The sequence below is a fragment of the Xyrauchen texanus genome, chromosome 41, assembly GCF_025860055.1.
Source record: "Xyrauchen texanus isolate HMW12.3.18 chromosome 41, RBS_HiC_50CHRs, whole genome shotgun sequence".
Classification (NCBI taxonomy): domain Eukaryota; kingdom Metazoa; phylum Chordata; class Actinopteri; order Cypriniformes; family Catostomidae; genus Xyrauchen; species Xyrauchen texanus.
In genome coordinates, this window is record NC_068316.1 from 7,354,740 (window position 1) to 7,370,764 (window position 16,025).

Sequence of the window (16,025 nt, forward strand, 5' to 3'; positions counted from 1 at the left end):
AGCAGATTGATTGAACTGTAAGATTAATGATAATGTGTCTTTAGAAGTCCATCACGAATTGACTGTGGGAGATGCAGGATATTTTGCTGTTTGGCTGGTAAATGCTTGAGTTGGCAGTTATTTATTGTCTATGTATTTTATCAAAAGAAATGGTGCAAGCAGTGGTCAGTGAGAGTGTAACTTGCTGTTTGATTGTATTTTATGTATTTAATTGAAATAAGGAGACAAAAACACCAAATATCTCAGCTAAAGAGAGTGATGTAGTAAGTCGTCGTGAGTTTCTTTGAACCATCAAAACCAAGAAAGTTTTGACACAGCACATACCATCTGTGTCACACAGAGTGTGTTTTACGTCCCTATAAACCTTGGCGACAAGGGAAGTGAGATACAATATTACGTATTTTCAGTCCGAATTGTCTGTGCGGATAAGGCTCCTGCCACAATGGTGCGCAGAGTGAATCTTGCGGAGGAAATGGTTTATGAAGTACTAAATCTTGATGTGGAGATGGATAGAGTGTTTCTAGCCCTTGTCCCCGCATGATGATAAGACAGACCTGTCCCTTTAGGTTAACAGGGAGATGAAATGAAGATATAGGTGACAGGTGAGACATTTACGATGTAGGAATGGGAGGATGTCAGTATGAGGGAAAGAAGAATTAGACATAATTCTTTGCAAATGTATTTAGAAAAGTATCTTTAACAAAAGTAACTATGAATTGTTGATGAATACAGAGTCTAGTCCATGTTTATCGCTTTTATTTCTATATTCTTTTTAATTTGCCATTTCAATTTTCAGTATGTTTTTACTGTATCGCTGTTAGTTTCAGTTTAACCAATTTTTTTGTGTGTGTTTTCTAGTTTTAGTTAATACAGTATACTGTAGTTTTTATTTCAGTTTTAGATCTGCCAAATAAAATGCGTTAATTATCCATTGTGGGCCAAATATTATAATCATATTAAAATAGTGCAAAACTATTAAATAATTTAATGAATAATGAAATCACTAAATACTTCTATAAATGTTTTCAATTTATTTCATTTACTAGCTTTGCATCAATTTTTTCAACTTTCCATTAGCTTTGGGTTGATTTTTATTTATGCATGAGCTTTGCTCTTTTAATTTTATAAATTGTATGATTTTGTAGTGAATGAAGTGCTGCGTCCCATTGATAAATTGAATTAAAAAAAGTTGCGTCACTTTGTATAAAACCCCCACGAGTTAACGCAAGTTTATTTTTGACATGTAAAAATATATTTACTAAATGTTCATCCAGGAAAGAGGCAACTACATAGGCAGCACACTGTATCAGCAATCTATGGCTTGCAGAAATTGACAGGGAGGGATTACCGACCGTGCCAATGGGGCAGGTGCCCAGGGGCCCTTGACTAGCAGGGGCCCATAACTGCCCAAGGGGGCCCTGGGCTTTAAGGTTGCGCAATCCAGTTTGGCGATCCCCCGCTTGAAAACCCATCAACAATGAAAACTAAAGTTTTCAATCACCTTTTGGCCATGAAAATGACAACACCTTTTGAAGGGGGGGCAAATTGTCGAGATAATTGTCCCCGGGGCCTTTGAAAGTCATAATCCGTCCCTGCTTATGGAGATAGGGTGACTACATGTCCCAATAACAGGGACAGTCCTGATATTACACGCCGTGTCCCACATCCCGATGGACTTACGTCGGGACATCTTGTTTCTGAATCATAGCTATTGGAAAATTATGTCCACTCCAATCCACGTTCATGATGCCTAAACAGTTATTTATCATTCGCTTTTATCCAAAGCAACAGAACTCTTTTTTTTTTATATTACATTTATCAATGGGACATGAATACATAGGTACTACAAAATCATAAAATATTATTACAAATAAAAATAATATATAATAGACCAACTCCCTGCCAGCATATGGCCAAGTGATGTACCAAGAGCTCACAACAACACCATGATGTGCCAAGCCGCAAGATTCTAAGACATATGGCATGCATAGTTTACAGTTAGTGGTGGTTCGGAACAATTTTTAATAAAAAGTGAGACAAATTTGCAGAGCAATCCCTACTCTAATTCTGGATGATATAATTAAGACAGTACAGAAGACGGGGCAGGTTCATAATCAGATAAAAGGGGTGTTTCAGTGCCGCTCACATGTGCACATCAAATATTCAAGCAGTACATTTTTTAAACACTGAAATAAAACAGAATTGAGCCCTTTCCCCCTTTCTCTTTATTCCTTTTTAATAGAAAATGAAACAGTTAACAGAAAATGAGTTTGTATCTGCTTATTCTAGTCATCAGTGTTAAAACTAATAAAGAAGACACCACATTTTTCATTTTTGGGTTTAAAAGTAAAAAAGAATGGACGTAAAAGTACATGAACCACTCTTCAATGCTAATCATTCAAAAGCTAGACTGATTTACAGAAACAGCGAGGAGACAGAACAGTAGATATGTAGACTTGTACCGGTTGGGGAGGGGAGCATGTCTCAGTTTGATTTACGATGCTGTCATTCGGTATCCTCCCAGGAACTTGTTGTCTTGCTTTCATAAAGCCACAAACACAAACGTATTCACTCTTCAGCCTTCCAGCTCCATTCATCAGCGTAGTAGGTCCCTGCTCTGCTCTTTTCATCTCATACACATGGGCTTTTCGCAAACCCACCGCTCTTCCTTACACAGCCAAATCAAAGCAGTCACAGATCAGCCCATGTGATAACCTCCAGCTTCTTTTTGTACTCGAAGGTTAGTCCCACTCTGTCTGTCTGCCACACACAGTCACCAAGAGCACATATCTCGCTAGTAACTGAATGGAACCAGGGCTTCTAAAGAGTCACAGATACATCCCCTTGATAGAGGGGTCTCGTATCGGTTGGTGGCCTTTAGCTCTGGCCTGACTCTGCTCTGTTGAGAAAGATGGAGAGATAGAAGATGATTCTCTCCACTTCTCTATTCTCAGGACTTCTGCCTTTGTACAAAGAGGCTCGATCTTTGGGCCTGAGTGCTTTTAGGAGTCTGGCATTAGAAAGTCATACATAATGGCTCCTAGGACTAGTTCTGTGTTGTGTGAATTGGGCTGCAATGTCTCTTCCTGTCTTTAGAAGGCCATAGTTATTTCAGAGAGATAAAGACGCTAGAATAAATGAATTATACTATTGTGAAAATTGGTTAGGTATTTAAAACCTGACTATGGAATTCTCATGATGCTAGGGTGATGATGCTGGTTGTCAGGATGATGTTATGTGGTTGCTTGGGTATTCAGGTAGTGTATTTCCACCGCAGAAAAGCCTGGTTCGACACCGTCCCCATAAGCTTGCTGGTCTCCACACAGGAATCGATTATGTCAGGAGGCAGAGGGCGGGATAATGTTTCGTCAACAAATTTTCACAAACAACAAAAGTAGCTACTGTCTGCAGTAAATAGTACTTCTTAACTCAATAAAAAAACTCATCAAACGCGTTCAGGTAACATGGACAAAAGAGCATTCTACTTGCGATATGGTCTTTACGGAGAACCGAGATGAACTAGAGAGTTCGCAAAGGGGACAAAATAGTCTACGAAAAGATCCAGCATGAAATGATGCGTGCCGGCTTGAATCAGATGATTCACCAAATAATAAACCAATTGAAAAACACTTAAGGGAGTGCAGGGACCATAAGAAGGACCTAAACAAAAGCGACAGTGGATGGAGCAAAATGTTTTGGACTCAGACACCGATCAGCTTACTATCTAAACGGGACATTAAATTCAGCCAGTCACGCTCGAGATAAGCACCGAATCGCCAGTGTCATCTGCTGCTGTTCTTAGTAAGTTATTATATTTGTCAACTTTGTTAGCTTTCCTTACACTGTTGCCCTCTTAATGTGTGCATTGTTTTGTTCAGTAAGGGCATTTTTGACCAGCTACACTAACGCAGCTATCTGTCAAGTAAATGTAGGGATTCTCAATCAAGACGTTAACATAATATTATATGCTATGGCAAAACTTCAAATATGACAATCTGTAACACCAATGTTAATAATGATTCCACTGTTACAGTTTACAGAATTTAGTAAGTTAAGCCAAAGATTCATAGAAAATAATACAATTACATTACCTGTCTTCTTAAGCGTAGATGTCATCTCTGATAATCTTGTTAAGCAATGTAATAACGTTGGATTGCATTACTCCGTATATTCAAATATGCCCTCAAAAACAAGAGTAAAAGCTGTACACAAACACTGTTGTGATGTGCCATGTTTGTTTATGGCCAGGTAAAATAGCCACGTAACACATTATGTCACCGTTTGGTTCAGTGGAAAAGCGCGGCTGGCTTACGAAAGGCTCCAGATTGCCCCTACCGTCAACCTGCGAATCACAGGCTCGGCATGCAAACCCTTGCCATTTCTGTGGAAAAGGGCTATTGGTGATTACTAAGGCGATGTTGGAGTATTTTGGATGTTGCTTCCTGACGCAAGACATAATTCTGATCAAGTCTGATCACTGCAAGGCGAGTTATGAACCAAAGTTTAATACTTAGTGTCAGGTGTTTAAAACAATCCTTAACCTTAAGTATAACTAAGTAATGTATAAGTAATAAAAATAGTGATGCTTACCTTAGCAACCACCACTAACAACAGGATTACAGTCTAAGTGAGTCAAAATGTATTCATCATAGCCATTGTCTAACCCAGACTATTTCAGTCCCTGCGTTTGAAACCGTGTACTGTCACAGTATGTATGGAATTTGAGGATGCACTTCTCAGCCGGTAACAGTATGTTCTTTGGGTATGCATGTGAGTAGTATAAATAGATTCCGGACATACTTCATCTGTGGACATTGTTATTGAATGTATGGTGTAATAACAACAACTGCGAACATTATCTACTCTGGTTTTTTTAACTGTCCTATTGCTTTCTGTCAGTTTTGATCTGAATTGATTTTTCAGATTTAATAAAAATAGTTTCCTTTAACTGATAACTGGTGACTTTGCTCCCAATGGCTATTTGAACATACACACACACACACACATACACGCACGCACACACACACACGGACACACGCACGCACAAACGCACGCGCACACACACACACACACACACACACACACACACACACACACACACACACACACACACACACACACACACACACACAAATGTACTTTATTCCTTTGGTCTAAGTAGTCAACAAAAAAAGTGAAACCTTTAACATTTGACCGGCCATAGTAAATGAATGGGAAAGAATATAACGCAGAGCATTTTTTTCTGAAATCTGTCAAATAACATTTATTAATTAGCCACAATGCAGAACACACACACACACACACACACACACACACACACACACACACACACACACACACACAAACACACGTAAATAAATGGGTGAGACTAAAACTGACAGAAGGAAGAACACACAACCCAACCCAACACATACACAATCACACACTCAGGATGCGCACACACACACACACAGAAAAACAATAAAAACAAAAACAAATTCTGAGTAAGAAAAAGGTAAGAAAATGTTCATTTTCCATTGTGGGAAAGTTTACACTTTGGTGTAGGGCCTCATCAAACAGACGTCCATCTTTTCAAATTAAGAAATTTACATGTAAACAAGATCCAAATAGCATAAAATCTTTTTAAAATAATGTTATGATTTTATTGGTAAAATTATTTTTTACTCCTTTTATCTTTCAAATTATTTTTGACTTGCAATTACAAGCTAGGGCCTTATTTGAAAATATTAGGAGGGTTAAACAAGCAACAGGCACTTAAAGTTGAAAAGACTCACGGATCATCGGCATTCTTTTAAATCCAGCAATTTGAACGTGACGTCTCCTCGGCTCCCGGGGGATCGTAAAGTGTCCAGTCGATCCGCACTGCAGAATCTTGCCAGAAACGTTAGGTAATCCTGGTATTTCTCGTGATTGTGTTACGCAATGTGCTCGGACATACTCAGACACTTTGCATGGATTTTATAATGCTTTAATACCAAATTTTACACCGTCAGACTGGGTCTAAGCTTGTCCTGGTGGGTTAACAAATCTTCTAAGTGGATGAGCTGAACTGCCCAAGTGGCATTTTGTGATTTATGACCTTTTTGGTGACAAATCACCTCTGTTACGGAATAGCAGTGTGTAGAGTCTGCCTAGCTTAAATCAATGGCCCATTGTTTCTCCTGCCTGGACTCTATACATGTGCTGAACAGGGACAAAGCCACCCAGATATACTGGAGAACAACAGTGGTTTTAGATAGCTCAGAATATGTTGAACTTCACAGTTAATCTTGACTGCAGTGTATACATATGGCTCATACTTTATTGCTGAACATATTCTGTCCTTTGACCCGGCTGTTATAAAATGAGATGGCACAACAGAGGCTAGTTGCCCTGCTACTTCTAATGTCCTGCTATTTGCCAGCTTCTTGAGCATTGCTCTATAATCAATGTAATTTAAAAATGTTTGTCCATGATTCATATTGGAAGTCTTGGAAATTAAAAATTTGTTGTAGTGACTGACAACATCATATCTGTCACCACAACTGACCTTACAATAAACTCTTCCAGCTAACTTAGTTTGCTCCTAAAGGTCATCGGTTCCTCAATCTCTATCCAACTGGATGCACTGAGAGCTATTCTGTGTTATGTTTTTATCATGTGTCCATGTCATATACAATATTTATCTCAAGCCACTGAATTGGTCCTTCGTTTGTTTGAGTTCACGACAATGATTTAAATTGGGAAATTACAGTCAAATTTTTTGCTTTGGTTGCCAAAATGTTAATGTTGCTGTTGTCACAGGAATTCCCTTTGTATTTAACTCTTGGTACAATTTTTGATTACTTGAAGATGCTTGTCTTTCTGTCTCTGTAGTGACAAAGTGTGTTTGTGAGAAAGCAAATGGTGAGTGGTAACAAGCACCTGTGGCCATCCACCAACTAAAGGTCATGTCCAGTGAGATATTGGGTAATTGATATTGAATAATTGATGCTTTATTGTTTCTTATGTTCTGTGGGTTCAGCATGGATTTAGGCAGGATGGTTTTAGGCAGGATGCAAGGTTCTACTGTATTTTCCATCATTTATGATCTCTCCATGAAATTGTTTTCGGAAACTTGTGTTTACATTTTCTAAAGAATATATGATTGGTGTTTGCCTGTGAAGTCACCGCCAATATGGTGTTTTGACTGGTTGCCAGGGTGCTGCTATCAAGTCAATAAGGTGTTTTTGGTACAAGTATGAGTTTTATCATCCACCAAAACCATTAAAAACTCATTAATATAACATTTGTCATCAATGATGTGGGACAAGTTACATACCGAATTTACATAGGCTTTGGGGTTTGTTCAAATCCACATCCACATTGATCCAGTTTTGAGAAGCGTTTTCTAAAGTCTAAAGTCGTTTTCGGTGGATGAGAATGCTGTTCTAGTGTGGATAAGACCTGTAAACATAGCGAAATGTATGTGTTTACAAACAAAAACATATTAGTGTGGATGTGGCCTAAGTGTGAGAACAAGCAATAGTGATGCTTGTCTTAGCAAACATTACTAGTTTAGCCATTTAGCTAATTGGCTACACAGGGTTACTGTGTGAATATTCGGGCTAGCCAATATCACTTTAATTTCAAAGAATATTATTTTTAAGATTTTCTTATCTAAGTGTCCATTCTGATCACCGGCTACAGCTCTACAGCTGACAGAGTGAGCAGCTAATGGCAGGCCTGAAAACGATTTCTTAATAAACCTCCCTCTCTCTCGTTCCCTTTCTTTCGCTGCCACCAATGAGAGACAATGCTTTTTCTCTGTCTGAGAAAGGGAGCTGTCCACTGAGGATTAGCTTCCTGTCAGTGGGTCTGTCTCTTAATGAGAGGGACTTCACATAACCTTCAAACAGGGCCGTGGAGCCGCCCAATCCCTGACAGTATGGCCCATCTCCCCTTGCACCAATAAATGTCAAGCGTTCATCTCTCTTTCCATCTCTCCCTCACTCTCATTGTCTGCGTGGTCTTAACAGGGGTCCCATAAATCTAACTGCCCCTCTTCTCCCAGGTCTGAGTCAGGCCTGAAAAATGACACTTCCATGGTACTCGTTTTTTATTCTTTATTTCTTCTCTCCCCACTCTTCCTGTCTATCATTCCGACCTGTATTTAAAGCATTGATACCATGTCTGAGCCGCCTTTTGTCTATAGGGCTCGGGGTATAGCGAGAGTGACTTCATAACTCAACTTAGATTTAGAGAGAGAAAGACCTTAGAGAGAAAGAGAGGGGGAGAAATTGAATGGGTTATGAGGTTATTTGAAGGGCACTGCTGGTGGCTTTGTCATATGACCACATTTTCAATGTGATCTTTGGCATCAATTTCTTATTACATAATACATCACTACAATCAGATATGGGGGTTTATTTTTTGTGAGGGGTGTTTACAAAGCACTGCAAAGGAATATGGTCTATTCTGTTTCTTTCCACTACAGACCATGGGCGAGATACACTAGAAAGTGAGTATCACTGTGCCCAGGGTTGGGGAGTAATGGAATACATGTAACGGAATTACGCATTTAAAATACAAAATATAAGTAACTGTATTCCACTACAGTTATAATTTAAATCATCGGTAATTAGAATACAGTTACATTCAAAAAGTATTTTGATTACTGAAGAGATTACTTTATCTTTTATTGTCATTTGTTTCATTTAATATTTAGTCCTTTCAGATGGAAAACATTTATACATATAAATGATGCGATCCGAAGTGCATTTGAACAGCAGTGAAACACTTTCTTATGATGTGTTACATTCATACGAGCAGACAGAGAAATAAGTCTGAAGTAAGTTTGGAGCAGAAGAAATAGAAATAATCCTTGTGTAAATTGTCAGCTTTACGCTAAGCTAAAATGCTATTTCTACCCATTTTACATGCACATGTTACCAGACTTGATCATATTTCTTTATCAAGAAAATTCATGTTGGATCATAATTTATTTTTTCTAGTAAGATCTTTGATATTAGGGCAAAAATTTTATTCTTGATAATAATGTTTGTATTGCTTTCCTGTAAAAATATCTACAAATCCTTAAAATCCTTAAAACAAGATACATCAATTTGATGTATCTTGTTTTAGAAACAACACTGCATAAGATATTTAGGTTTTTCAGAGAATGTATTTTTAACATGTGTATTTTGTCTTTCTGTACCGTCAGAGTTTTTATAGTCAAAACAAGTGAAGAAATGTACCAGTGCTGAAGAAGTAATCCAAAGTATTTACAATACGTGAGTAATCTAATGAAATGAAATATGTTACAAATTACATTTTACAGCATGTGTTCTGTAATCTGTAGTGGAATACATTTAAAAGGTAACCCTCCCAAACCTGCCTGTGCCAAACTCTGGAGGAGCAATTAAAGTGAGTATTCTAAAGCGTGCATGACATTATATCTCAAATACGTCTCATATACAAAGACATACAGTGACCTCAAGATTATTTAGACATTTAAGTTACATTTCAAAATGTAGGCAATAGATAACACAATATCAAACCAAGAGTTGTTTTTATTTGTAATTTTTTTAACAGTCAACAGGAATGCCCATTTTAATAACCATATTCCCTAACCCAAATCTCAACCCCTAAATTTACCTTCAGTGAAATAAAAATGTAATCTATGCAACCTTTGAATCACACTCTGTCTCTGAACTCTGAACATGTCTGATGGGCTTGTCAGCAACCTTGCAGAATTCTGATGACAGGTTACTAGAACATTAGGTGGCAATATTTTGACTTCCTGTGATCATGTTTGAGAACTGAGTAGGAACTTCATATATTGAACAAAATGACCTTGAAAAAGGAAAAGTGAAGTTAGTTCTGTAAAAATTTCTAGCATCATTTGTCTCAGATGTGCCTTGCTTTGATTTATATTTTATTATCTAATGCTATGACATTCAGATATTTTTAAACATGACTTAAGTGTCCAAATACTTCTTGGGGCTACTATAAATATTACATCATAAACATAAAAATCAATTCTTCTGGAGCCATGACCTAGCAACAAAAACATATGTAACAGTAACCCCTGAATACTCACATCCATACCATCAAATCACTGACCTCACAGGGATGCAATCATTTTGGCAAAGGAAGATATTCAGCTCCACAATCCACAATGATGGATGTAAAGAGAGACAACATCTTGACAACATTATGTATGCGATTATGTACACTCACGTAACACTTTATTAGGAACACCTTTACACCTGCATATTTATTTGATTATCTAATCTGCCAATCGTGTGGCAGCAGTGCAATGCATGAACTCATGCATATACGGGTCAGGAGAGTCAGTTAATTTTCACATCAACCATCAGAATAGAAAATGTGTTTATCTCAGTGATTTTGACCGTGGCATGATTGTTGGTGCTAGGTGGGCTGGTTTGAGTATTTCTGTAACTGCTGATCTCCTTGGATTTTCACGCACAACAGTCAAAAATGGTGCCAAAAACAAAGAGCATCCAGTGAGCGGCAGTTCTGCAGACAAAAATACCTTGTTGATGAGCGAGGTCAAGAATTGCTAGACTGTCACTGTTCGAGCTGACAGAGAGGCTATGGAAACTCAGATAACCACTCTGTACATATTGTAGTGAGCAGAATAGCATCTCAGAATGCACAACACATTGAACCTTAAGGCAGGTGGGCTACAACAGCAGAATACCACCTCGGGCAATTTATACATTTTCCTAATAAAGTCCTCAGTGATTGTATGTTATCTGAAATGTTGGCTAAAGCGCTAAAGCCAGCAGCGACATATCGTACGTGTTTTAAAAGTTACTTCCTTCAGTTGAAAAATGAATGCTTCCGTGCAGTAAAAAAAATTATAATATAAAAATACAAAACGTTACAGTTCCATTTGAGACGGTACTAAGCTTAAAAATTCATACACTAACTGGCTGAATGCATAGTGGAAGTGCGCAGTGTACAGTATAGGACACAGCTATGGACTCTGGCCTCTAGTAATGAGGTCAGTGCTAACAAAATAAGCAAGCTCTAACTTAGCCAAGCAAAGTTTCAGGCAGTTATGTCATGCTTTCAACCCACATTGGGCAAAATTATTTGCCCAGAGTGTTGGACATCATAAGGCCATAAAGGTTATTTTCCATTAAATGAGGTGGACCAGAGAAGGTCCTGTCCACCCGCACAATTAGATGCTCACTTCAGGCTTGTTTACTGTGTAATACTGAAAACACATTTATCAGTAATTGGCTGCTGTTCTTTGTTTAGGGAGACCAGTTATAGATTTATCCCATGGCACTGCAAACAGTAAAGTAATTAGGGTGAGATCTCTTTAAAGGACTCTGTTGAACAATCTCATCTCGAGCATATGCTTGAGCATATGATGTGTTTAAGGCCTTATCAATTACTGTATAAGGAGGAGTTTATCTGACTGAAATGACTGTTGGGGTGTTGTAGAGAGGATTTTCATTGTCAAGTCTGTATGTTTATAGATTGTTTACTTGGGTTAATTTTTATTCCAATTTTCTGAAGAACAGTGCAAAGCTATTATAACTTATCCTTATTGGGATAGAGAATTCTCATTTTTGCATGAACTATCCCTTTGACATCATGGGGACTCTCAAACAAATGACATTTGAGTTGCATGGTTCCATTTCGGTGGCGATTGCTAGGCGATTACTACAGTCCTGATATCGCCCTTGATCTCTGTCTCTCTCCTCTCTGTCATTAAGCTCAAGCATGTTCAAAACACAGCATAACAAATTGCTCTCATCACTCACCCTCTTAGCTCAACCAATAGTTTTTTTGTTTTTTTTTAAACGCCCTCCACAAGGGAATTGCAGTTATTTGTCTTTTTAATTCATCTGGTCAGACACAGGTAAAAGAAAAAGGACAAGAGCTTGTGTTGGACATGGCGAGTGCTAATGATTCATGGTTTTGTCTCTGGGCCCGCATTAATATTTGAATGTAATTATTACTTCCTCTGCCATTAATGCAAGGGTCGAATTAAATCATGTGAGTGAGGATTTCATTAATGTACTGAGAAAAATATCACAGGCAAACCACCCCTGCAAAGGAGTTGCTGGATGCTTTAAATAGATAAGCTGGTGAGCATTCTAATGGGGGCTGATCTTTGCAGAACCTCATAAAGAGATGAAAAGGCATATACATTTTCTGTTGCTTCACTTGCATTTACTGGAGCGTGAATAAACCTCAAAGGACAGACCCTGGGAAGTGTTTTAACAGGTTATCAAAATGGGCAGAATAAATACTAAGGGAACTTTTAAACCATATTGTTTATACTCTATGGCCTTATGGAAATATTAATTGTATTATTGCATCATAAGAATTTATTCTGTTGGAGCTGATGCCTTGTGGTGTGATGTTCATGCGGGCACTACGTGTTTGAATCCACACCCCAAAATGTATATTCTTAATGAGTATATTTGTCTTGTTTTCCAATAAAAATATATTTATCAATTTGAAATAAGGTTGTATATGTTAAAATTACTCAATGCATTGGGTTTAATGAACTAACAATAAAAAAAATTTGTTTATGGTATTTTTTTAATCTTGTTTAATAGTAATTTATGAATTGCTCATTGTTAGCTCATGTTAGTTCATAGTGCATTAAAGGCTTGGTTATGTCGGTAACCATGGTTTCCTGAAAGAAGGGAATGAAACTATGGTAACAACCTCTGAGGTGCTGTTAGCACTTGACACTTTGCCCAGGATGCAGACATATAAACTTGTGTACTGCACCATTTCACCAGGATTTTTCGACTGAAGGGAAGAGAGCGCATCTCTTGGTACCTTAACAGCGAGAAATCAGTAGTGCAGCTAGCATATGCAGCGTTTTGTTTCCTCCAGACAGATATTCTCCAAGGATACACCCTTTGTCCAAGCCCAGGAGGAAGCCATGTTCCTTGACATGGGCCTTAACCACCAACAATCAAGCGCATTTGCGTTGACAATCCAGTGATAAAGCTTTTGCTTGGAGATGGCCAAACCCTTTGAATGGCCTCCGAAGCATCTGTCAGCCTGAATTTACTCATACGGTCAATGCATTAATGTAACTCCCTCACCAGGCAAAGCATGTGAAGTCTCTGTGCCTTGACCGAATCAAACTCAACCATCTCGTCCCTCTCGAGAACTTAATGACTGAGGGTGCTTACCCACAGACAAACTGCCCAAAGGTGGCAGCCTTGCAATCGGAAGTACATAGCCGCGTTCAACGCCACGCCATGCCATGGTTCGGTGTAGAGAGTCAGGGGATACAGGGGATGGCCTGAGTCTGAACACTGGGAAGTTCACATTCGGAACTGGAAAGGAGCTCATTTTCATGCTCATACTTAAGCCTCGAGCTGCCGCAACAGTTCAAATAGTAAACGTTTTTTTAAAATCTTCTCATTCCTGGCGGTCAGTGGTGGGGAGAATGAGGAAAACTCTGTGGGAAAAGTTGTCTGGGCTATCTTTGGAGATGGAGTAGACAGTTTTGTGCACTCTGGTCCCCACTAAATGGCCCGTTCATGTCCATGTCTTTAAGCATGGTAGGTCTGCAATACTGCCATGTTGTGTTATTGGGATTGCCATCTCAATGATGAGGGGGGGGGGCATACATGGAGCGCAACTTCCTCTTTAACTGGGGGGATCTCAGTGTAACCCCTTTGCGTGATCCAGCATCATTAAGACTTCTGCTACAGAAGTGTGCGTTTATGCAGAGTAGGATGTTTTGGCCAGCTGGTTGTGCAGCTCGGGGAAACATTGCAACCGACGACATGACTCAGAGTCACGCAGATTCAGTAGGAACTGTTCGTCGAGACAAGACTATTAGGGCCCACTTGGAGTGGGCCACTCAAGCTGAAGCTTCTCAACTGCGTGAGAGAGAACCTGCAACAGCTCAGCGTCAGAGATTTTAGTGCGGATTTGTTCCCCGTGGGGAAAAAATACCAACAAACTCATCGGCTGAGTGAGACCAGGAGGCGTATTACAGAGAGAAAACTTTACAATTCTATCTTCTCTGCTTGGTTACCATGGCAATTTCAGTTAAGATCTCATTTTGGGAAAAATGTTAGATTAGGATTTTTCACAAATTCATATTACAGAAGCCAATCCTAACTTGTTTTAGGGATATTTCATTATTTTTACTGGAAAACAAGACAAAGATACTTGTTAAAATTTGCGACGCGACCCATGATGCCTTATCCCTTTTTTTTACATTGTTTCTTTTCATCTCTTTGCTATCTACAAATGTCATTTTTTTTACCATAACAACAACAACAACAACAACAACAAAATAATATTTAAGGTTGGGTTCAGCAGATAAAGAGTCCCCATTCCGAGTTTACGCCTCCCTATCAGAGAATGCGTTGGGTTTTTCCCTCTGATTTTCTCCTGTGAGAACGGGACAAGATTGGTAATGACAGGCCTAGTGAGGAGGAATAGATGTCAAGGGTACGCTGGTGACAGTCCTAATGCTGTCAGGTAGAGCTTTCTCTAGATGGGCCCTCGGGATATGCAGACCGCTCTGTGACGCTAGTAGGATTTAATCTGTGCTGATAGTATAACGACATCTGCAGGTCTGTTTGTGTATGAGACATATTTAGATGATGGTTTTATAAAGTGTATGTCTTTCACACAGGGCAGAGGTGGTGTGATGTTCAACGGTATACACTGGGTCATGTGAAAGAAACTTACCTGCACCAGTGACAAAATAGGTTTGCTTCAGGTGCAACTTGAATAACAGGTCATAGCTAGTCAGTTGGAAAGATTTAATCTCTTCATCCTGTACTTTCACCATTGGGATTCAACAAGGTTCATTGCTCGGCCCGCTACAAAGACATAATAATGATAATATATATATATATATTTGTTTTTGTGCCTTTCACAGCATTCAAGAACACCTAACAGCATTTCAAGAAATGAAAATCGACATGCAATTTTACCAAGTAATCAAAAATACATAAATGTTATTTATACTATTAATTATTTACATAATAACATAGCATAGTGTTTGGAAAGAATCTGCAAAGAAAGTGTTTGTAAATGTAAGTGTAGAAAACCTGAAAAGAGTACATAGTATGCAAATATTTTTGTTTATCTTATTTTAATATCACAGGCCAATCCCATTGGAGTGTTGTTTATGGGGGGGGTTGACATGAACTTTCAAGTGTCCTACAGTGTGGCATCCAGTATACGGTGTAATCCAATTACAAAGTATTTTGTTTTTATAATCTAATGACTTTTTAGTCAAAAGTAGAGTAATGCATTACATTTAATTTCTTGTAATCAGATTACAGTTACTGACTTTCAATTATTTTAATTACTTTTAAGTACATTATAGGGTTATGCTTATTTCTAATATATTATTTAGAATAGAATACATGAATAATGGCTCTGTAATGAGTCTTTGTGAAGGAGAAATGTGAGGTGATGAGTGTATGACTTATGTGCAACAATGAACAAGAAAGAAATATAGACTTTATTTTGAATTTGATGAGCGGAAAAGTGTTACTTAAAAGTAAAGTAATTAGTAATGTGATTACTTGTACAATTAAGTAATTTGTAATGTAATATGATTACCATTTTTAGAGAAATAATTAGTAACTTACATTATTACTATTTTTAAGTAACTTACCCAATATTGATGCAATTATTGAAAAAAAATGTTTTTTTAAATTCTTCTATTATTGGAATAGGCTCATTTGTCACACCGCAGGACAATTTCAAATGTTCTACTGAAGAAGAAACGTTATTGTGAAAAATGGTGGTCATACAGGACCTAAGAAATACACTATATACATTTTAACTTAAAATTCTGATGTTGAACTATAACAAAAGTTAATGGGCATGTTAAATGTCAGCTTACAAGAAACACATTTTAATGGCTTGTCAATTAGTAAATAAATAAATAAATAAATAAAGTTTGAGTTTACAGCAGACTGTAGGGTATGTCACAAGGTGTATTTTGTTACTGAAGAGGCGACCTGTTTGTCCTTGAGCCTGTATCAGCTGTACCGCTCACTGTGATTTATTGTGTGATA